General features: G+C 40.2%; 1 non-coding gene across 1 annotated transcript; it reads right to left on the bottom strand.

Moving 5' to 3' along the window:
* Positions 1–16,905: 16,905 nt before the first annotated feature.
* LOC112440249 (small nucleolar RNA SNORD45) lies at positions 16,906–16,977 on the bottom strand. The gene has a single exon (XR_003028424.1). It is a non-coding gene; the product is annotated as a small nucleolar RNA SNORD45 (small nucleolar RNA).
* Between the last annotated feature and the right edge of the window lie 7,877 nt (positions 16,978–24,854).

Genomic DNA, 24,854 nt, shown 5'->3' with positions numbered 1-24,854 from the left:
CTAACTGGAAATGCAAACAACCTAATATAGCCAAAATGACTTTGAAAAAGAATAAAGTTGGAAAACCTGTCCTGTATGATTTCAAGACACATTTTATTATTGTCATTATTATTTTGTTTAGAGATGGATTCTCCCTATGTTGCCCAGGCTGGAGTGCAGCATCTATTCATAGGTGCTGTCATAGCCCACTACAGTCTTGAACTCCTGGGCTCAAGTGATTTTCCTTCCTGTAGCTGAAACTACAGGCATGTACCACCATGCCCAGCTATATTTTAGAACTACATTAATCAAAGCTGTATGGTAAAAAGATAGAAGAAGAGATCAACTAACTAGAAACTGCAGAAATAGATCCACATGCCTATGCTCTACTGATTTTTGACAAAGTGGTCAAAGCAACTCAAGAATAATCTCATCAACAAGTGGTTTTGGGACAATTGGATAGCCAAATGAAAAACAAACAGACTGACCCAAAACATAGACCCTTACCTCTCACCATTTAAAACATCAACTGGAAATAGGTAATAGGCCAAAATGTAATAGAAAAACTATAAAACTTCCAGAAGAAAACAGAGGAGAAAATCTGAGTGAGATTGGATTTGGCAAATGTAGTTTTTAAAGGACCTCCAAGCCACAACTATAGAATACAAAAAACTCAATAAATTTGACTTCCTTAAAATTAAAACTTTTGCTTTTTAAAACACACAGTTATGAACATAAAAAGGCAAGCAACAGACTAGGAGAAAATATTTATAAAATATATATACAACAAAGGGCTTGTACCTACACACAATATGTAGAGAATTCTCACTACTAAATTTTAAGAAAATCAAAATATGGTAAAAGATTTTAACACACTTCACAAGATAAGATATACTAGATAACAAGAAAATGAAAATATGCACAACATAATTAATTAATATGAAAATGCAAACTGAAACTACAATGAGAAACCACTAAACACCTACCATAATAGCTAAAATTTAAAAGACTAATCATACTAAGTGTTGGCAAAGTGTGGAGCACCAGTCTCACATACTGGCAGTAGCAATGTAAAATTGTCCATCTACTTTGGAAAAGGTTTGGTATTTTTCAAAAAAAAATTAGAGATACCTATCATATGGCCCAGGCTTTCCATGCCTAGATATTTACTCAAGAGAAATGAAAATTTTATTACACAGAAATATTGGCACACAAATGTTCAAAAAGGCTTTGTCATAGCCACAACTGAAAATAGCCCAAATGTTTCTCAGCAGGTAAATGGGTAAGTATCTTTTGGTATATCCACACAATGGAATACTGCTCAGTAATAAAAAGAAACAAACTATTGATACATGTCACCATATTGAATAATCTCACAATAATTATGCTAAGTATAAGAAGCCAGACAATAAAAAGTACAGTGTATTATTATAATTATATAAAAGTATGTAAAATACAAACTAATATTCAGTTAAGAACCCACGTCTGCAGTCACTTGCAGGATGAGAGGTTGGGAGGGAGAGATGCATTGAGGGGTATGAGGAAATGCTAGGTGTGATGGGTGTGTTCATTTTCTGGATTTGTGATGACAACTTCACAGGAGTACGCATACATCAAACTAAAATTGTGCAATTTAAATATATTCACTTTGTTCTGTTACTTACACCACAATAAAGCTTTTATTAAAAATTTCTTTAAAAGTTTTATTAAAAATTTATTAAAAAGTATTTATTATACACATATATACATAGACTCATTTATATATGTATACATGCACAATATACATTGACGTATTTATATATATATACCCACGATTCACATACGTACTATACATATTCACGTACATATGTTCACACGTATTTTTAATTCCTATTACAACCTTGTCAAGGGCTTCCTAAACCATTTTGCCAATGAGGAAAACACCTTTCTCAGAATTTGCTCACTAGAGAGGCATAATTAATATTAATTGGCAGATCATTAATATCTGCCATCCTGATCTCCCACTTCTATAAGTCTAGAGCTCCCCTTCAGAAGATATTGATGTAGCAGTGTGTCTGAGCATCTGGTGACACAAGAGCTTGGTTCCTGAGCCCCTAGAGTGCAGCCTGGCACAGACCCTCATGCTGGCAGACCCTGGAGACCCACGAAGGCCCCCTCCTGAAGGGCTCCTGAGGCTGAGAGTCCGGCCTGCTCCTTGGCTGCCCTGCCCTGTGGCCTCCTTTCTCTCCCTTCAGACTTGGCAGGTGTCACGTCCCACTGCTTCCTAGCCAGGACTCAGCTGCCTGACTTCCAGTTCTGTGCCCCCTGGTGTCCCTTGGAATTTTGGGGAAAACCTTGCCGGTTCATGCCATGTCCTCTTCCTGCAACATTCTTCTTCCCACAGACAGTCCAAGGAGCTGTTTCATGGAGACATCATGCAAATAAATCTTTATGTTTTATTTCTAAATGGTTTACCCTCCTTCATTCCTATTAGAAACATGAGGGATTAGACATGAAGTCATGAGAAGACTGACTTGACTCAGCTGTTTCAGGAAGGTGCCACTTTTCTCACAGCTGTGACTCTGGCAAGACTTCCTACCTAAGGGGAGGAGGTGGAAAGTGGATGGAAGTAACTAGAGAAGCAACTGCAGCATGGGCTCCGAGGCCTGCCGCCTTGAGGAAAGCACTGGAGGTGCTGAGCTCAGGGACAACACAGGTCCAAGGCTCCTGGAATCCCCACTTGCCCCAGGAATTGCCCCTGGCTCCCTCAGCAGCTCTCAGGCATGAAGCCCTCTGCACTGCCTACTGCAAATGTGCAAATGTCCCGCAGCCCAGGGGCAGTCATTTCTCTCCAGCCCCAGTCACTCCTGCTGCCACAGTGACCTGGAGGTATCGCTGCCATGGAGGCAGCTGCAGCTCTCTGTTCTCCTTGGTAAGGTGACACTGGCGGTCCCATCTCCAACTGAACTCTTTGTTCAGGATGCTCAGGAAGCGAAGCTCCTTCTGCCTGCCGTGGGGCCAGACACTCCAGCAGAGGGGTGCCGCTGCAAAAAAGGAACAAGATATGAGGGGGATGAGGAGACGGACGATGTGGGGTGTGAAGAATGACACCATGTCTGTTGGGAGCAAGAAGGGAGATGGAGGCACCAGTCGCCAAGAGAGAGAACACGAGAGGAGAACATATTTGGGGCTAGAACGAGACAATTTTAGATGTGTGAAGTTGGATGTAGCTGTGTGATTTTTCAGATGGATTTGTCAAGTAATCACTTAAAGAGGCCTGAGTTGGATATACACATCCGGGAATCACTGAGGCATAAATGGGCCATAAAGTCAAAGAATGGGTGAATCTCTTAGGCGGAATCTGAGGCTGTGCAGAAAAGAGGGCTCACGTTTGCAGATCAGAGAGAGGAAAGGAGCCTCCAGCACAGGAGAGAAAGGGAAAGGCCATTGGAAGGGAAAAAGTAGTTGATAAACCGAGACAGGAGAAGAGAGAGGATGTCAACAGGAGAGAGGAATCCACGGTGAGCAATATGCTCATCTCGAGGCGAGGACTGACGTGTGTGTGGCAGCGAATCACTGAGGATCATTGTTAAAGAACACTGGCTGGAAAAGGCTCCACTTTCTCCCGTTTATTCTCATTCACCTGCAAATCGGCTGTTCCTAGCCATCGTGCTCCCTCACAGGGTTTTACTGCATGTTCAGTACCAGCATCGAGAACCAGGAGGCCACACTCACCCGAGGCTGCTTGGCCCACCACCAGTCCCCATCCTTTGGAGACCAAAAAGCAGTTCGTAGAAGCTGGCTGGACACTAAGGTTCTTCCTGGTACATTTTCCCTTAAGGTAAGCGGTCTGGCTATTTCCAGTACCTGGGTCCACCACCGTTTATTTGCTGTTATGCTGGTTCAGTCCATATACACCCATGGTGTGGAAGAGCTGTGAAAATTCCTGTCTTATGTCACAGAAAGAGTGAAGCAAGAAGAAAACAGTCTCCATAGGAGTGCAGAGAAATTGGAAATGTCTGGGAAAAAGACGATGTGTGGTTGCTAGGGGCAGGCTACTGTTTTCCGTGTAAGCTGTGAGTCACCCGTGCTGACAAAATGTTCACGGTGGTGTGCAGAGCCCAAGGAGAGAGTCTCACCGCACATTCCTGAATGGGCAGACGGCGTCTCCCTGTAGAAATGAGAACGGCTCTAGTCACGGAACGCACAGGCGTTGAAGGATTTTCTTTCTTTCTCCACACTCTCGGACTCCCTTGCCTTCCGTCCAGTGACAGAACAGCATCCTAGCAGGAATATTTTCCCCTTTGGATCCATCCAGCAGTGAAGTAAACTGTGCCTTTGTGCAGCAAATGAAAGTACTAACACTGTCAAGGTTTTCAAAGCAGCAGCTTTAATCATGGGACCTTAGATGGATTCAGGTATTCACAGACTCACGACATTGGTTGCAACAATTTTTATTGCCTTTTGTGTGTGTGTGTATTTTCCTTCTATATGAAAATTTCAAAGAATTATGTAATAAACACCTGACTATATATGATGAAGTTTAAAAAGCGAAATATTGCAAGTATAGTTGAAATCACTACTGTACACCTCTTTCTATTCGCCCCACTCATGATGCGCAGGAAACCATTCTCTTGAATTGGATGTTCATTTCCATTCAAATAGCTATATTTTCACAACATACATATTTTTACCAAAGTTATTATGGTATTTTAGTTTTATATTGCATAATCTTAGATTTACAAAAATAGCACAGAGTTTCCATATATCCTTCACCAGCTTACCTTCATATTAACAACTCATACAATCATGCGATAGCAATCAAAATCTGGAAATTAACATTGGAAAAATATTATAGACCTTATTCAAAAATTAGAATAAGATCTATTGATTAGACTTTATTCAAAAATTAGAATAAGATCTATTGCATAGACTTTATTCAAATTTTGATAGCCCAACAAAATATCTTATAGATCCTTTTATATTAACACACAAAGATCTACCAAATCTTTACTGTGTACATACATGAATTTTACCAGTAGAATATTTTCCTAGAATTGGAAATTCTGGGCCAAAGGGTATATGCATATTACATTTAATAAAAACTACAAAACTGACCCTGAAAGAGGTTGTACCAATTTACACAACCCATTTCAGCATACAGAATACCTTCTTACCTACACTCTCGTCAGCACTACCACTAGACATTACCATTCCGATAGGTGAAAAATAACTGCTTTATTGAGATAATATTCGCATACAATACATTAACCCTCTTTACATGTTCAATTCAGTGGTTTTTAGTATATTCAAGGTTGTGCAACCAGCACTGCTATCTAATGCTACGACATTTTCATCACTTCATACACACTAGCAATCACTCCCCATTCCATCTTCCCTTATCCCCTGGAAACCACGAATCTGTCTTCTATGTTTATAGAGCTGTCTATTCTGGACATTTTAAATAAATGGACTCTTACAGTATGTGGTACTTTGTCATTGGCTTTTCTCACTTAACGTAATGTTTTCAAAATTCATCCAAGTTGCAGTGCGTATCAGTATTTCATTCCTTTTTATTTTCCATTTCACTGTATGGATTCCACGTTTTCTTTTCCCATTCATCCTCCAATGGACATTTTGGTCGTTTCTACCTTTTGGCTTTTTGGAACAATGCTGCTATAAACATTTGCACACAACTTTTTATGTGGATATTTATTTTCATTTCTCTTGAATATATTCTTAAGAGAAGAATTACTGGGTCGTATAGTGACTGCATATTTAATGTTTTGAAGAACTGCCAAAATGCTTCCAAAGTTGCTGCATCATTTTACAATCCCTTCAGCAATGTATGAGGGTTTTAATTTATCTATATCCTCACCAACAATTGTTATTGTCTTAAAAACTTTTTTAGCCATCCTAGCAGATGTGAAGCAGTGTATCATTATGGTTTTGTTTGCACATCCTTACTGATTAATTTTGCATATGCTCATTGGCTGTTTCTATATTTTATTTGGAGAAATGCCTGTTAAAATCCTTTGGCCACTTAAAAAAATGGGCTACCTTTTATGGTTGAGTTGTTAGAGTTCTTCATATATTCTAGATACAAATCTCTTATGCAGTACATGATTTGCAAATGTTTCTCCCATTTTATAGTTATCTTTCCGTGTTTTTGGTGATGTCTTTGGATGCCTAATGTTTTAAATTTTAATGAAGTACAATGTATTTATTTATTTTTTGCTGTTGTTACTTGTGCTTTTGGTGCCATATCTAAGAAAATATTGCCCAACTCAAGGTCATGAAGAGTTATTGCTATAGTTTCTTCTAAGAGTTTTATATGTTTGCCTCTTACATGTTGATTTTAGATACATTTTGAGTTGATTTTTGTGTGTGGTGTGAGGAAGTTTCCAACTTCATTCTTTTAGATGCTGATATCTTATTTTCTCAGCATCATTTGTGGAAAAGACACATTTTCCCCCATTTTATTGCCTTGGCATCCTTGTTAAAATTAATCAGAAAATGTACTCAATTTCATGTAATTTCCTCAACTTTTTACTCCCCTTCACAATTCACCTGATTTTGTGACTTTTCAGAGTCCATAAGTAGTTACCTTTTGTGTTTTGTCCAGAGGCTTGATTTTTAAACTTGACAGGAAAATAGTTACACAGTCATGTGTAGGAACCTTGCCCCTCTCTGCTCCACAAAACATCCACACAACAACCTGCCCACAAAAGCTTAGAGCCCCATTTTTAAAATAATTGCCAAAGTTTGGAAGCAACCAAGAGAGTTGTCAACGTCTGGCCCATCAGGCAGCTCCGTGGAAAAGACCCATTATCTTTAATTGCTCTGATGCAGAGCTTGCTCAGTGGTGATAGCCCTATCCTCAGAGCATTTGTCAAAACAATAAATACAGTTGTTTAATATCATAGTTGTCCAAGATGGCAATACCAGTTTGGACAAAAAAGCCAAAGAAGGGGATTTCTAACTTTGCTTTTGAACTTAGACAATCTTGTTGTTAGGTCTTAGCTGTGAATGGGCAGAACAGATCCAAAGAAGCATAACAAAATATTTGAGAATGAAACTGAGATTAGAAACTCTGCCCGTAAGTAAACAAGACTAAAGACTAAGTTTGTGGTCAGAATCTAACTGGGCTAATTGCCTATTAAAACAAAAGCATCAGTATTCTTCAGAGGATTGTAACGGGACTCAGAATCAATGTATCATTCAAATATCTATTAAACAATCCAAAATTTTATACAAAGAATTAGAAAAAATGTGACTAATTTTCAAGTAAAAAAACAATAAACAGATGTCAACCCCAAGATGTACAGATGTTAACATTATTAGACCAGGACTTTATAGCAACTATTGTTACTATGCTTTATAAAGTAATGGTAAATAAATTGGAATAATCAGAATGATAGTAGTGACCACAGGAAAAAATAGAAATTATTAAGAAGAGCCAAAATAAAAACTTAGACCTGAAAAACAAATAAACCAAAGTTAAAAATACACTGGATGAGTTCAATAGCAGAATGGAGAAAACAGAATAAAGTGTCAGATAATCTAAAGGTAAATCAATAAAAATAATCCAATCTGAAGGACAAAGAGAAACATTATTGAAAAACATGACAAAATGCAGGAAACAATAAGCAGATATCAAAAGGTCTAAAATATGTGTCACTGAAGTTCCCGAGGATCAGAAAAAGAGATTGGTGCAGAAAAAACATTTGAAGAAATAATGGCTAAAAATGTTCCCAATTTGGTGAAAGATATACTCAAAGAAACCAATTATAATCAAATTGTTGAAATCCAAATATAAAGAAAAATTCTTTAAAGCAGTTAGAGAAAAATGGCACGTCCAGGGAGATAATAATTTGAATGATTAGATGTCACATTAGGAACTGTGAAGACCAGAAGATGTTAAAACAACGTATTTACTGAAAGAAAAGAACTGTCAATCCAGAATTCTATATTGAGCAAAAATATCCTTCAGGGACAAGCATGGTGGCTTATGCTTTGGGCAATGTTTTCTTAGATATGCCATCAAAAGCACAAGTAACAACAGCAAAAAAAATAAATAAATTGTACTTCATTAAAATTTGAAACATTAGGCATCCAAAGACATCACCAAAAACACGGAAAGATAACCTATAAAATGGGAGAAACATTTGCAAATCATGTACTGCATAAGAGATTTGCATCTAGAATATGTGAAGAACTCTAACAACTCAACAATAAAAGGTAGCCCGTTTTTTTAAGTGGCCAAAGGATTTTAACAGCACTTTGGGAGGCTGAGGCAAGTGGATCACTTGAGGCGAGGAGTTTGAGACCAGCCTGGCCACCATGGCAAAACCCCGTCTCTACTAAAAATACAAAAATGAGCCAGGTGTGTTGGTGCACACTTGTAATCCCAGCTACTTGGGAGGCTGAGGCATGAGAATCACTTGAACCTGGGAGGCAGAGGTTGCAGTGAGCCGAGATTGTGCCACTGCACTCCAGCCTGGGCAACAGAGTGAGACTCTTTCTCATTCTCTCTCTCTCTCTCTTTAAGGAATTCAGGAATAAAGCAACGTCAAGATATTCTCAGATGAAAGAAAATAAGAAAACATCACCTGCAGACCCACTCTACGAGAAATGCGAAATGAAGTTCTTCATGCTGCAGAAAAATGACACTTGAGAGAAGCTTGGCTTTTCAGTAATAAAGGGAAGTCAATGATAAATAGCTAGGATAATATTTTTTTCCTCTGAACTTCTCTCAAATACTTATGACTATTAAAAGCAAAAATTATAATACTGCCTGGTGGGGTTTTCAATGTGTGTAGACATAATCTATGACATCTATAGCATACAGGTCAATGCGGGTGGTAGTGGTAGAGGGTCCAATATGTCTGCAAGTTTTCTTTGTTTTACTTAAAGTGAGACAAGTTAACTCTAAGTCAAATGTGAAAAATTAGTTATGTATATTTTAACCTATAGAGCAAACGCTAAAACACGTATAGGATGTAGCTGAAAAGTCCATAGATGAGTTAAAATGAAATACTAAAAAAATTAAATTATCCAAAAGGAAGGAGGAAACGGGGATCCAATAAACCGAAGCAGAGGGAACAAATGGAAAATAAGTAATAAAATGGAAGTCCTAAACCAACCATATTCGTACTTACAGTAAATGTTAATAATCTAAACATGCTAATCAAAAGCCAGCGATTGTTGGCATGGATAAAAAATAATAGCATACTATATGCTGACTACAGGAGGCATGTTTAGGCCGGGCACAGTGGCTCACACCTGTAATCCCAGCACTTCGGGAGGCCGAGGCTGGTGGATCAACTGAGGTCAGGAGTTCAAGACCAGCCTGACCAAAATGGTAAAACCCCATCTCAACTAAAAATACAAAAATTAGCTGGGCGTGGTGGCAGGTGCCTGTAGTTCCAGCTACTTGGGAGGCTGAAGCAGGAGAATGAGAATCACTTGAACCCCGGAGGCAGAGGTTGCAGTGAGCGCTGGGCAACAGGTGAGACTCTGTCTCAAAAAAAAAAAAAGAAAAGAAAAGAAAGTAAAAGACATGCTTTAAATATAAAGACAAAGGTAGGTTGAAAGAAATGGACCAGAAAAGACATACCATGAGCAAATGACATGGATAAAAGGCTGGAGTGGCAAATGTAGTATCAGAGCATTACTAGAGACATTTCATTATCATAATCATAAAGTGACAATTCATCAAGAAGATTTAGCAATTAACTATGTGCATGTGCTTAATACACAGCACTAGATACATAAAGCAAAATGAAAAGAATTAGGAAACACTGACAACTTCACAATTATAACTAAGAATTTTTTAATATATCTCTTTCTGCAATTGATAGAACAAATTGACAAAAAATCAGTAAAGACAGGGATGACCTGAACAACACAACCAACCACTTTTATCTCATTGCTATTTATAGAACACTACATTCAGCAACTGCAGAATACACATTTTTTTTCCAATGCACATAATACATTTGCTAACACAGACAAGCTGGTGGACATAAAACAAGCCTCATTAAAAGCACTGAAGTCCTGAAAAGTATATTTTCTGAACACAATGGAATTTATTTAGAAATTAGTAACAAGATATCTAGAAAAACCCTTTAAATATCTGACAATTAAAGAACACACTTCTAAATAGTTCACAGGCCAAAAATGAAATCAAGGGGAAACTAGCAAATATTTTGATATGCATGACAACAAAAATCCAACATATTAAAATCTGTGGGATGCAGCTGAAGCAATGTTTAGAGAGCTTTGTCACTTTAAATGCTGATACAAGGAATGTGAACTTGGGGATTGAGATTTGGAATTAGTAGTCATTTGCAGCCAGGTGTAATGGATCAACAAATACTTCACAATGAGAAAAAGCAGAAGCCAAACGTGCACCTCGAGAAACATCAGCTCTAACGAGAGCACAGGGATAGCAAGATAGGTACAGGAGAAGCAGGTGAGTGCAGTAAGTCCTATCAGCCTCTGACTTCATCCCACCAGCAATCGAGGCAAACAGGTTATTATCCTCACGGTATAAATACAGCCATGAGCCTGTAGCTGCAATAGTCAAAAAGGCCACACGATGGCGCGACAACACCAGCAAAGCTGCTTATGCCTTTGCATTTTTAATTTCGCTGTGTTAGTGCACCCTCCTCTGTGTGTGCACAGAATGTATCAATTTATTAAACCGCTTACAGGTCCAACCAGTACTCACTGAGCTGCTACTACATGCCAGGTATGTGCTACTACTGTGAACAAGACAATTGCCTTCCCAGGAGTGGGGTTGAGGTATAGAAAAAAAAAAGGAAGTCAAAAGGGATAATTTCAGAGTGTGGTAAAGGGTTTGAGAAAAACAGATGGAGAAGCAGAGACCTGGACCAAGATATGGCACAACCACGTGGTCAGGACGACAAGAAGTGACTGCCCCTCACATCTTACTCATAACTGCAGTGGGACAAACTCCACGCCCACATGGAGCACCTAGGTTCAAACTCACATTTACTGTTTCTGGTCAGCTTTCTGCACACTTCAGTAAACAACTTATTTTGCCTATCTGTGATTCTGACATTGTTTCTTATGTATGAATCCAATCTATCTATATATCTATCTACCTATCTATATATCCATCCCCCCATCCATCCATCCATCCATCCATCCATCCATCCATATCCATCCACCTATCCATGTGTCCATATCCATCCATCCATGCATCTATCCATCCATCCATCCATCCATATCTATCCATCCATCTATCCATCCATCCAGCCAGCCTTCCAGTCAGCCACCTAAGCAGTCAGTCAGCCAGCCAGCGGCCATTAGTTTGTCATCATCGATCTATTCTATGTTAGGTAGAACACTACTTTTCCGCATTAGCCACCCAATAACTTAGTTCCTGGGACCTTATTCTAGCTGAGGACCTACCTCCACCTGTGTCTGCTCCAGAACTGGAGTGGTGAGCACTCTGCTCTATTGTGTGCAGATTCTTCGAGGCAAGCAAAATTCAGAGTTTACGGATGGGTAAATTGGAATGGGTGCAGTGACAGGAGAATGGAGAAAAAGAAAGCATATTTAATGAATTGCAGGTGAAGAAACTGGGCTGTTATCTGGAGAGAGGAAACCTCAGGGTTGTAGGGGGAGATCAAGGAGAGGTGAGAGCCTTCAGAGTCTGGGGTGATGGTGCAGGGGCCAGGGAGGATCTCACAGGGCAGAGCAAAAGGAGCCATGGGAAGGCAGTGTGGATGGAATGAATAGGCGCTCCCCGACATCGGGCCATATACAGGTGTGCTGAAGGGCACATGGGGCAGGGAGAGCCCACCGCCAGCACTGCAGGGCCTAGGGTGGCACCAGCCAGAGATACTGGCGGCAGTGGAGGAGACAGTGGATCGCTATTGAACCAGATAACTTTTTAGATTTCTTATGATTCTGAAATTCTCTGATTTCTTAAAAGAAATTGAGCCAGTCTGGAGAGAGTAGGAAGAAGAGTCAAGAAAAGACACCAAACAAGTTGGCAAAGTTGGAGTGAGGCAAGAAAGTACAAAATGGAGTCACGAAGCCCAGGGCAGCAGGCTTGGGGGGTGCTTAGAGGTTCTTGGTGATGTCAAGGTTGACAAACAGAAGACAGAGCAATGCCTCAGCTATAGCAATGGTCACCGGACCTCTGGGTTTCCACACAAAGGAGGGTTAGAGCCAGCCTGCGAGGGCTGAAGAGAGAGAGGATGGTGCAGGGGGTAGACAGGGGCCTGCTCTTCGTTAACTTGTGCATGCGGCAAAGGAACAAGATAGACCTGGATGATGAGCTGGCAGGAAGGTGCAAAGGTGTGTTTATCTGCATATTTGTTTGTTTGTTGTTTAAGTATTTTGCAAGCAATGTACTTAGCAGAGTAGATTGTCAGGGAGATGTGTTTATTTGCATATTTGTTTGTTGTTTAAGTATTTTGCAAGCAATGTACTTAGCAGAGTAGATCGTCAGGGAGATGTAAGTGACCACTGGAGATGCAAGCAACGTGGAAACATTCAATCTCTCAAGAAGAAGCCTGGGGATAGCATGGGGTATTATGTCAACATCAGATCTTGGCAAAGCAAAGGTCTGTCTGGGATGTTACCATGGCAAGATCGAGGGAAAAGGCAGCTGAGAAGCGAGTGAAGAAGGGACTTGGAATTTAAAACAGAGCTGAGCCTGCATTTCAGCCCTGGCTCAACTTCTTCCAATTGTGGGATCTTGGACAAGTCACATAAGGAAAGGAATCTATGTTTCTTGTTTGTCAGATAATCAAATGATTGCTGCTATTTATTGTTTATTAAGTCTCAGCCCTACATGAAGTAAGTGCTTTTTATGTATCAGCTCAAGAATTCTTCTATTAACAACTCTATGGAGCTGGTGAAAGGATTTCCCAAGGTCACAAAGCTGATGGATGCCTGTTCCTCTAACAACTAGGATTCAGGGCCTCCTTAGTTATTTGCCTTTCACAGTTGTTGCAAAAATTAAGAAATAACAAATATTCAAAGTTGTCATTCTTATAGTGGGATCATGGCCTTCCATAATCTGACAAATATGCCTCTATTAATGTAGCCCAACATTTTCAGTAATTATGCTTTCTAGTAAACAACTGTTACACTTCAAGGGCATTTGGTTGATTTTAAAAAATCTATGCAACAAGTTTCTTGTAAATCACTTAAAAAAGAAAGGAAATGGAATTATTCATTATTAATGTGTGTGATGCCCTCTCACATTTTAAGCAGATTCTGAATAAAGTGCCCTTAGTGGAAAAGAGAATTTTACTACTGCTAACCTGAAATCTTACCTCAGCCTCCACCATTTTAAAAAAAATTTGTTTTGTTTTCTTTCAGTCTTCTGACAATGCAATATTTTTCTTCTAAGGTTATTCCCTGAGCCTTCATCTCTGTGTTTGAGAACTGACAACATTTAAACTCTGCCTCCTTTTCTTCCTCTTGGTACTCAAAGCTGAGATCAATACATCTCTCTCATTGACTCATGTTTTTAGAAGCCTTTGTGATCCTGAGCAGTGCACACATTATCTCAAATACTGCAAGACCTTGAAGTTGGACCATTTCTGGGTGATATAGTTTGGATGTCCCCTCCAAATCTCATGTTGAGATGTAATCCTTAGTATTGGAGGTAGGTCCTGGTGGCAGATGTTTGGGTCATGGGAGTGGATTCCTCATGAATGGCTTGGTACTATCCTCCCAAGTGTGAGTGAGTTCCTGTGAGATCTGATTGTTTACAAGCATGTGGTACCTCCCCCTCACCCTCTCTTTTGCTCCTACTCTTGCCATGTGAGACTTGTGCTCGCACTTTACCTTCCACATGATTAGAAGCTTCTTGAGGCTCCTCCAGAAGCCAAGCAGATGCAAGCACCATGCCTCCTGTATAGACTACAGAACCATGAGCCAATTAAACTTTTCTCTATAAATTACCCAGCTTCAGGTACTTCTTTATAGCAATGTGAGAATGGGCGAACACAGAAAATTGGTACCAAGGAGTGAGGTGTTGCTATAAAGATACCTTAAAATGTGGAAGCAACTTTGGAATTGGTTAATAGGTAGAGGATGGAAAGGTTTGGAGGGCTCAGAAGAAGACAGGAAGATGAGGTAAAGTTTGGAACTTCTTAGAGACTGGTTAAATGGTTGTGACCAAAATGCTGATAGTGATAATAACTTGGCTGTATTGTGTTCATGCCCTAGGGATTTATGGAAGTTTGAACTTAAAAGTGATGACTTAGGGTATCTGGAGGAAGAAATTTCTAAGCAATAAAGTATTAAACATGTGACTTGGCTGCCTGTAACCTGGCTGCTTCTAACAGCCTATGCTCAGATATAGGAGCAAAGAAATGACTTAAAGTTGAAAGTTATATTTAAAGTGGAAGCAGTGTGTAAAAGTTTGGAAAATTTGTAGCCTGGCCACATGACAGAGAAAGAAAAAGCATTATCAGGAGAGGAATCAAAGTGGGCTATGGAGCAACCACTTGCTAGAAAGATTTGCATGACTGAAAGGGAGCAAGGTGCTGACAGCCAAGACAATGGAGAAAAGGCCTCAAAGACATTTCAGAGTTGTTCTAGACAGCCCCACCTATCACAGGCCCAGAGGTCTAGGAGGGAAGAATTGTTCTGTGGGCTAGGACCAGGACCCCAGTACCCTACACAGCCTTGGGACGCTGGTCCCCACATCCTGGCTGCTCTGGCTGCTGTTATAAAGGGCAGGAGCCATAAGCCTTTGTGTTTCTGTGTGGTGTTAAGCCTGAAGGTACACAGAATGTAAGACTGAAGAATGCTTGGCAGCCTCCCCTTAGATTTCAATGGAGGTATGGAAAAGTCTGGGTTCCTGGCAGAAGTCTGCTGCAGGGGTGGAGCCCTCACAGAGAGCTTTTACTAGGGTAGTGTCAGGGGGAAATGTGTGGTTGGAGACCCCACAAACAGTCCCCACTGGAGCACTGCCTGGTGGAGCTGTGGGAAAGAGGCTCTGTACTCCAGACCCCAGTATGGTAGATCCATCAGCAGCTTGCACCCTGCACCTGGAAAAGCTGCAGGCACTCAACTCTAGCCTGTGAGAGAAGCTGTAGGGGCTATGCCCTGTAAAGATACAGGGATGGAGCTACTCAAAGCCTTGGGAGACCATCCCTTGCACCTGTGTGCCCTGGATGTGGGACATGGAGTTGAATGAGATTATTTTGGAACTTTAAGATTTAATGACTCTCCTGCTGGCTTTTAGGCTTGTGTGGGGCCTATAGCCCTTTTCTTTCACCAATTTCTACCTTTTGGAACAGGAATATTTACCCAATTCTAGTACTCCTGTTGTATCTCAGAAGTAAATAACTTATTGTGATTTTACAGACTCACAGGTGGAAGGAACTCATTTGGACATGGGACTTTTCAGTTAAAGCTGGAATGAGTTAAGACTTTGGAGGACTATTGAGAAGAGATTATTTTGCCATGTGAGAAGGCCACGAGATTATTTTGCAATGTGAGAAGGACCTGAGATTTGGGAGGCCAGGGGCAGAATGATATAGTTTGGATGGTCCCTCTAAATCTTATGTTGAGATGTAATCCTCAGTCTTGGATCTGGTGGAAGGTGTTTGGGTCTTAGGGGTGGATTTCTCATGAATGGTTTGGTGCTGTCCTCATGAGAATGAGTGAGTTATTGTGGGATGTAGTTGTTTAAAAGTGTGTGGCACCTGCCCCCACCCCACTCTCTCTCTTGCTCCTGCTCTCATTATATGTGAGATGTCTACTCCCCCTTTGCCTTCTGTCATGATTGTTAGCTTCCTGAGTCCCTCACCAGAAGCACATCAGATGCTGGCCCCACACTTTCTGTACAGCCTGCAGAACCATGAGCCAATTAAACCTCTGTTCTTTATAAATTACCCAGCCTCAGGTATTTCATTACAGCAATGCAAGAATACCTGAACACACTGGGTTTCTAATCCCCTTTTGTGGATTTGCTTGTGTATCTTTCTGAACGACCTTGATTATATTCTATGGCTTATTAATGGTTTACCAATTAGAACCACACTAATCTGTTTGATCATGCGTGCAATGTGCCTGCTGAAAAACAAGGTTTCAGGGTTTCAAATAGAGAGACTTACTTGTCTTACCTTTTCTCACAATCAACCATCCCTGTATAGGCTCTGGTGTTTCCTCCAACGTCTACAGTATGTTTGAGGAATAAAGAAAATGAAATAACAGTCAAGGAGAAATTATGAGGCATTTCTTTTTTCAAAATATGCAATTAAAGCAAAAAGTACAAAATGCAATTTTCAGATCGGTAAGGTAATTTGTGTTTCCACAGTGCAAGTGTTATAATTATTTTTTAAGCTCACACTGTAGTGCTTTTATTCATTTACTCAAACTTGTTTTGAGCCCCTAATATGTGTCAGCCACCAAGGATTACATTATTAGCAAAAACTAAATAAAAATAAAAATAGCTGGGCATGGTGGCTCATGCCTGTAATCTTAGCACTATGGGAGGCCAAGACAGGTGGATCATTTGATGAAACACTGTCTCTACAGAAAATACAAAAATCAGCCAGGCATGGTGACCCTCACCTGTAGTCCCAGCTCCTCAGGAGGCTGAGGTGGATGGATCACCTGAACCCAGGAGGTGGAGGTTGCAGTGAGCCAAGATTGTGCCACTGCACTGCAGCCTGGCTGATAGAGTGAGACTCTGTCTCAAAAAAAAAAAAAAAAAAAAAGGAAATGATGCACGTGTTCACGAAGCTCACAATCAAATGGATGAGGCCAATTGTTAGTCAAATAATCTCTTAAAGAAATCTCACCTTGTAACTGCGACGAGAACAGAGCAGTGGCCCAGGTCAGTGCTGACTTATCACAGTAGAAGTGGTGGCCACTCAAGGAACTGATGAAGGAACTGAAATCTGATGGATGAGCATAGCTGAGCCTTTGTTTTCCCCCAAAGTCTCAGTATAATTTTGGAACTCACATCAACTTTGGATTCAGCTGATACATGCCACGACATCATTGACCACTGATCGTTTTAGAACCTTTGCACCTCACTTTGGGCTCAGTTTTCCTGGTTTATTTCCCATGCATCTTTTCTGCAGATTACTAGTAGCTGTTTTGAAGGGAGATAAATAAAAACCAGAATCCATCTGGTTCCCCGTATTTCCCTAAAACGACTAACCATCCCTAGAGTTTTCAGCAGAACTTTTCCCTATGATTGCACTTAGAGAATACTTTATAACGATGGTACTGTCTTTATTTTAAAGTAATGCGAACAACTTTACTTCCAATTACAAAAATCAGGGATCCCCAACCCCCAGGTGACAGACTGGTATACTGGCCTGTGGCCTGTTAGGAACTGGGCTGCACAGCAGGAGGTGAGTGGTGGGGCAAGTGAGCGAAGCTGAGCTCCACCTCCTGTCAGACCAGTGGCAACATCAGATTCTCATAGGAGCACGATCCCTATTGTGAACTGGGCATGCAAGGGATCTAGCTTGCATGCTCCTTGTGAGAATCTAATGATAAACGTAATGTGCTTGAATCATCCTGAAACCGTCCCTCCCACTCCTGGTCCGTGGAAAAATTGTCTTTCACGAAACCTGTCCTGGTGCCCAAAAGGTTGGGGATTGCTGACATAGATGATGCATATCTATGGGGAAAATCCCAGCCTAACAGAAACTTAAAAAAAAAAAAGAAATTAAAATCACTTCAAAACTTGTAACCCATTGTTAACACTTCAGTAAACTCCCTTTCCCAAATCTCTCTTTGCACAAGTACAGACACATCAACGTCAATCGCATCTCATTTTGCGGGGCAGCTTTCTTCATGATGCAACATGCCATGGAGTTCTTGCCACGCCAATGCAATCAGTGAACATCGTTCTCTCCATGGTTGGGTCATTTCCCTCCAGGGAAATGGACATGAATTGGCAGGTGGCCAGCCCCACGCTGATGGACATGAATTGACTTCCAATTTTCTGTTATTTCAAATAAAGCTAAGATTCAAATCTTTGCACATACACCTTTGTTTTCTTGTTTGATTATCTCTTATGGGTAAATTACTAGATTCTTCTAATACTTAAACACATGCAAAGGAGGCAATGGGTAGGCCTCACTTCAATTCAGCCTAGTGTGACATTTCCACCCTCACTGCCTTCCCCGGCTGCCATCTATGATCCTGGGAGTACGTCCAGTGAAACTGACCCATTAGCGAAGGCTGCGTTTCAGATGCTGAGAAGTACGAGACACATTCTCATCCCTTGAGAAGATTAAACATCGAGTGGCTCCAGGGCCTTCTTATTAGTGGATCACCAGTTTTTCTTGTCCCGCCTCTCTTTCTGTGTTGTAGCAGATATGGAATTTCATTTAAGAGAATGTTAGGAGAAAAAGAGGGGTTCCAGGAAGATGAGGATATTCGGAGTGGAGATACCTGGATATTCCAACAGGATGAGGACGTCTCTGGCCCAGGAGTTCTGCAGGCTGCCAGGTCACGGATACCCACACAGGGGTGTGTTCGCGTGGCTTCTCGCTGGGCTATGGAGATTCTTGATCCAGCCTCTGCGACCACCAGGCCTATGGGAGAAGTTGTGTTGTCTCATTCCCTGCAAGGGGTGAATCCGTAGGTGAAATGTTAGGATCAGTTACTTTATGCCACCATTTTTCTTGCAACTCTCTCTGTCCACGGTGCTTAGCTAGATCATTTACCACATCTAAGGCAGGTTCCTGCTGGCTTCTGTTGGTTCGAGACGGTGTAGCTCGGAGGTCCGCACAATCCCGGAGCAGCCATCCGGAGCAGCCGCCAGGGGGAGCCCCCACTTGCCTCGGAAGTCTTGGTGTACGCTGCGAACAGCCTTAAGGTTCTACAGCATTTATTCACCAGAGCAAGCAACTTCCCTGGCTTTTTCCAAAGTTTAACATGAAGGCACCACATTATTATTATTTTTTAGTTGCAAAATTGAATTGGAAACTTCAATTTTTCAATTGTCGTAAAAGTGTTTGTTTTGGCCGGGCGCGGTGGCTCACGCCTGTAATCCCAGCACCTTGGGAACCCGAGGTGGGTGGATCACGAGGTCAGGAGTTAAAGAGCAGCCTGGCCAAGATGGTGAAACCCCGTCTCTGCTAAAAATACAAAAATTAGCCGGGCGTGGTGGCGCGTCACTGTAATCCCAGCTGGTCGGGAGGCGGAGGCAGAGAATTGCTTGAACCCAGGAGGCGGAGGTTGCAGTGAGCTGAGATGGTGCCGCTGCACTCCAGCCTGGGCGGCAGAGGGAGACTCTGTCTCAAAAAAAGAAAAAAGAAAAAAGAAAGAGTGTTTGTTTTACAGAAAGGAGTTGCATACATAATTCGGTTTTAAAATGTGTGATGAAGATAGGCTGAGTTTGTGGAACTGTACTCTGTTGAAGTATGTGATGTGACTCTGTTTCTCAAATTCCCTAACATTTTAGGAGAAAAACTTATCCAGTATTTTCTAGTGGGATTGCGTCAGAATTCTAGGGCTGACTCTGTGCAGACCTTGGTCAGAATAACTGGAGATATTTTTGTTATGTTATTGGTTAAGAGCAGCGCTACAGCTGTTGTTATTTAATAGTTTGGTTTCAGATTTATAAACAACCACCCTTCTGGGAATGACAATGCGTGTTCTGCCTACCTTCTTAATCTCTGCCTCCGTGGGGCAGTTGTGATCTCCACTGCATGGTGCGATCCCTTGGATGCAGACGTGAGAGTAACACACAGTCTTCTGCACGACGGGAGGTTAGTGGATCATAACGGTCAGATAAAGCCTCCAGATTTGGCCTCATTTCTGTTGCTTCCAGTTTTGAGTAATTATGAATAATGTTGACATAAACACGCATGTCCAGGTTTTTCAGTTAAAGATAAGCTTTTCATTTCTCTGGGACAGATATGTAGAAATGGGGTCCTTAGAAGGCTGGGCCTTACATAAGCAAATATTCACCTCCATAAGAAATCATCTGCCTTCAAGACAAGAAATAACCAAAATCAGAGGTGAACTGAAGGAAATTGGGACAAGAAAAACCACTCAAAAGATCAATAAATCCAGGAGCTATTTTGTTTTTAAATTAATAAAGTAGATAGATCACTAGCTAGGTTAATAAAGAAGAAAAGAGAGAAGATTTAAATAAACATAATCAAAAACAAGAGGGATATTACCACTGACCTCACAGAAATACAAATTACAGAGAATATTATGAACACCTCTATGCACATAAGCCAAAAAATCTCGAAGAAATAGGTAAGTTCCTGGACACATACACCCTCCCAAGACTGAACCAGGAAGAAACTGAATCCCTGAACAGACCAATAACGAGGTCTGAAACTGATTGGTAATAAATAGCCTGCCAACCAAGAAAAGCCCAGGACCAGATGGATTCACAACTGAATTCTACCAGATGTACAAAGAGCTGGTGCCATTCCTGCAGAAACTATTCTAAAAGAACTGAGCAGAAGGGATTCATCCCTAAATCATTCTATGGGCCAGCATTATCCTGATACCAAAACCTGAAAGAGACACAACAAAAAAAAGAAAACTTCAGGCTAATATCCTTGATGAACATTGACGCAAAAATCTTCAACAAAATACTGGTAAACCAAACCCAGTAGCACATCAAAAAGTTTATCCACCATGATCAACTAAGCTTTATCCCTGGGATGCAAGATTGCAATGTTTGATATAGGCAAATCAAGAAATGTGATTCATCACATAAACACAACTAAAGACAAAAAAACACATGATTACCTCAATACTTGCAGAAAAGGCTTTCAAAAAAATTCAACACCCCTTCATGTTAAAAACTCTCAATAAACTATGTATTGAAGGAACATACCTCAAAATAGTAAGAGCCATCTATGACAAACCCACAACCAACATCATACTGAATGGACAAAAGCTAGAAGCATTCCCCTTGAAAACTGGCACAAGGCAAACATGCCTTCTTTTACCACTCCTATTCAACATAGTATTAGAAGTGTTAGCCAGGGCAATCAGGCAAGAGAAAGAAGTAAATTACACCCAAAAAGGAAGAGAGAAAGCCAAACTATCCCTGTTTGCAGATGACATGATCTTTATCTATAAAACCCCCATAGTCGGCCCAAAAGCTCCTACAGCTGATAAACAACTTCAGCAAAGTCTCAGGATACAAAATTCATGTGCAAAAATCACTAACATTTCTATACAACAACAACAGTCAAGCTGAGAGCCAAATCAGGAGCAAACTCCCATTCACAATTGCCACACACACAAAAAATAAAATACCTAGGAATACAACTAACCAGGAAGGTGAAAGATCTCTACAAGGATAACTACAAAACACTGCTCAAAGAAATCAGAGATGACACAAGTGGAAAAACAGTCCATGCTCATGGATAGGAAGAATCAATATCATTAAAATGGCCATACCACCCAAAGCAATTTACAGATTCAATGCTATTCGTACTAAACTACCATCAACATTTTTCATGGAACTAGAAAAACACTATTTTAAAATTCATTTTGAACCAAAAAAGACTCCGAATATCCAAGGCAATCCTAAGCAAAAAGAACAAAGCTAGAAGCATCATGTTACTTGACTTCAAACTATACTACAGGGCTACAGTAACCCAAACAGCATGGTAATGGTACAAAAACAGACAGACCAATGAAACAGAAAAGAGAACCGAGAAATAAGCCTGCACACCTACAACCCTCTGATCTTCAACAAATGTGACAAAAACAAGCAATGGGGAAAGTATTCCCTATTCAATAAATAGTGCTGGGATAACTGGCCAGCCATATGCAGAAGATTGAAACTGAATCCCTTCCTTACACCATATACAAAAATTAAATAAATGGTGCTGGGATAAATGGCTAGCCATATGCAGAAGATTAAAACTGGATCCCTTCCTTAGACCATATACAAAAATTAACTCAAGTTGGATTAAAGACTTAAACATAAAACCCAAAACTATAAAAACTTTGGAAGACAACCTAGGCATTACCATTCTGGACATAAGAATGGGCAAAGATTTCATGGCAAAGACACCAAAGCAATTGCAAAAAAGCAAAAATTGGCATATGGAATCTAATTAAACTAAAGAGTTTCTGCACAACAAACTATCAACAGAGTGCACAGACAATCTATAGAATGGAAGAAAATTTTTGCAAACTATGCATCTTACAAAGGTCTAATATCCAGCATCTATAAAGATCTTAAACAAATTTACAAGAAAAAAGTAAACAATACCATTAAAAAGTAGGCAAAGGACATGAACAGCCATTTTTCAAAAGAAGACATATATGCAGCTAAGAAGTATATGAGAAAAAGCTCAAATCACAGATCATTAGAGGAGTGCAAATCAAAACCGCAATGAGATACTATCTCACACTAGTCAGAATGGCTATTGAAAAGTCAAAAAATAACAGATGTTGGCGAGGTTACAGAGAAAAAGGAATGCTTATACACTGTTGGTGGCAGTGTAAATTCGTTCAACCATTGTGAAAGACACAATAGTGTGGCAGTTCCTCGAAGACCTAAAAACAGAAATACAATTCTACCCAATGATCCCATTACTGGATATCATTACTGGGTATATATCTGAGAGCCAAATCAGGAGCAAACTCCCATTCACAACTGCCACACACACAAAATAAAATACTAGGAATACAACTAACCAGGAAGGTGAAAGATCTCTACAAGGACAACTACAAAACACTGCTCAAAGAAATCAGAGATGACACAAATGGAAAAACATTCCATGCTCATGAATAGGAAGAATCAATATCGTTAAAATGGCCATACTGCCCAAAGCAATATAAATCATTCTATTGTAAAGACACCTGCACATGTATATTCACTGCAGCACTACTCACAATAGCAAAAGCATGGAATCAACATAACTGTGCATCATTAGTAGACTGGATACAGAGAATATGCTGTATATACACCATAGACGGCGACACAGCCATACGAAAGAATGAGATCATGTCCTCTTCAGGAACACGGATGGAGCTGCAGGGCATCATCCTTAGCAAACTAATGCAGGAACAGAAAACCAAATACTGCATGCTCTTACTTGTAAGAGGGAGCTAAATGATGAGAACACATGGACAAATGGAGGGGAACACCACACACTGGTTTCTATTGTAGGATGGAGGGTGGAAGGAGGGAAATGATCAGGAAAAATAGCTATTGGGTACTAGGCTTAGTACCTGGGTGAGGAAATAATCTGTACAACAAATCCCCTATGACACAAATTTTCCTATATAACACATGTACCCCTGAACTTAAAATGAAAGTTAAATTAAAAACAGAAAGAAATCATTTGCCTTCTTTAACCACACTCCATTCTTTATCAGTAGTCTTTCCTTAGGTGACTTCATTAATTCCCAGAGCTCTAAATGTCATTTGCAAATTGAGAAGACTCCAATTATATCCCTAACTCAGATATTTCTTTTGAAATGAAGTCTGACTATTACATCATCTTAGGAATACCTCTTACTGGACGTTTCACAGGCAACTCAAATGTAACCTGTTTAAAATGGAATTCCTGATTCCTCCTCCCAAACTGCTTCCTCGCCATCTCAGTAAGTGGCATCACCAACCACACACCCAGTTTCTCAAACTAGATGGTCACCCCTGATTACCTTTTCCCATCATCCTATTCTTTAGTCAGTTTTGTGGTTTCAAGCTTTAAAAGATATCTTAAAACTCCCAATTTCCCCTATATCCATTGCCACCACCTTCATCTATACCATCAGCCGAGAGCGGGCTCAGAGGAGCCTGAGTCAAGGAGAGTCTTTGTCTAAGGATAGCAGAGTGCAGAGATGTGTCCATCGGAGACCCTGAGCCTCAGATGAGCTCTCTGAGGGACCGTGTTTACCAACCCTGGAGTACACCTACCTCTGGCATTCTTGCTATGTGAGATTATAAAGCCCCTTATTATTTTATACTTTAAGTCAGCTTGAGTCAAGTTGTTATTGTTGTTGCTTTGATTGTAGTTTTTTTGTTACTTACAGACAAAAGCATTCCAACTGCTAAAACACAGCTTGCCAGAAAGTAAATAGATATAATTTTAGATAAATAAAAACATGCTCCCATATTAATGGTATTAGCACTTAAAGTTAACTTGCTGAAGAGGATTTTTTAAAATTATACATATGTGTTCCTTTAAAAAATATCAATGGCCTTTATGGATGAGATATCACATATATTGAAATGTACCAATATATATGCATAGTAGGTAAAATGTTAATATATTTTACTTTAATTGTATTACAATCGCAAAGTATTTTCCAATAACATGTTCTGTTCGATTTTCCTTACCTTATGAAGTAGGCAGTGCAAGTTTTATTATTAAATATAATAATTTTTATCTACTCTTCAAATATTTATTAAGGACCTACTGTGTGTCAAGCATTGTGCTAGGTGCTGGGCACAATGTTAAACAAGACAGTTTGAGCCCAACTCTAGGAGAACTTGCTCTAGAGCAAACAAACAAGGCTGTCATTATAGAATGTGGGAGATGGAACTAACTTCATAGAGTGTGATGTTTTCTTAGACACAAAGCATGAAAAAGGCTAGTCATACAAATTGTTTGGATAAGAGAAATCCAGACAGAGGAAACAGCTTGTATGAAGAACCCTTCAGTTAAAAAAAAATGTAGCATATGTGGCATATTCTAGGAACCAACTAAATGTCATGTGAGTGAGTTGTGGGAAAGAGTAGACTATGATGAGGTTAGAGAGATAAGATAGGTAAAAACCTGTAAGACATGCAGGGTTGTAAAAGTCATGATAAGAAATCTGGGAAATCATTGAGTAGTTTTCAGGAAAGAAAAAGAGGATAACTCAAGGGGCTAAGACACAGTAATAAGTACGGAAAGACCTGTTGGGTGTTGGCATTCATCTCC

The sequence above is a fragment of the Pan paniscus genome, chromosome 5, assembly GCF_029289425.2.
Source record: "Pan paniscus chromosome 5, NHGRI_mPanPan1-v2.0_pri, whole genome shotgun sequence".
In the NCBI taxonomy this organism is placed as follows: domain Eukaryota; kingdom Metazoa; phylum Chordata; class Mammalia; order Primates; family Hominidae; genus Pan; species Pan paniscus.
This window is presented reverse-complemented; position numbering and strand designations above follow the sequence as displayed.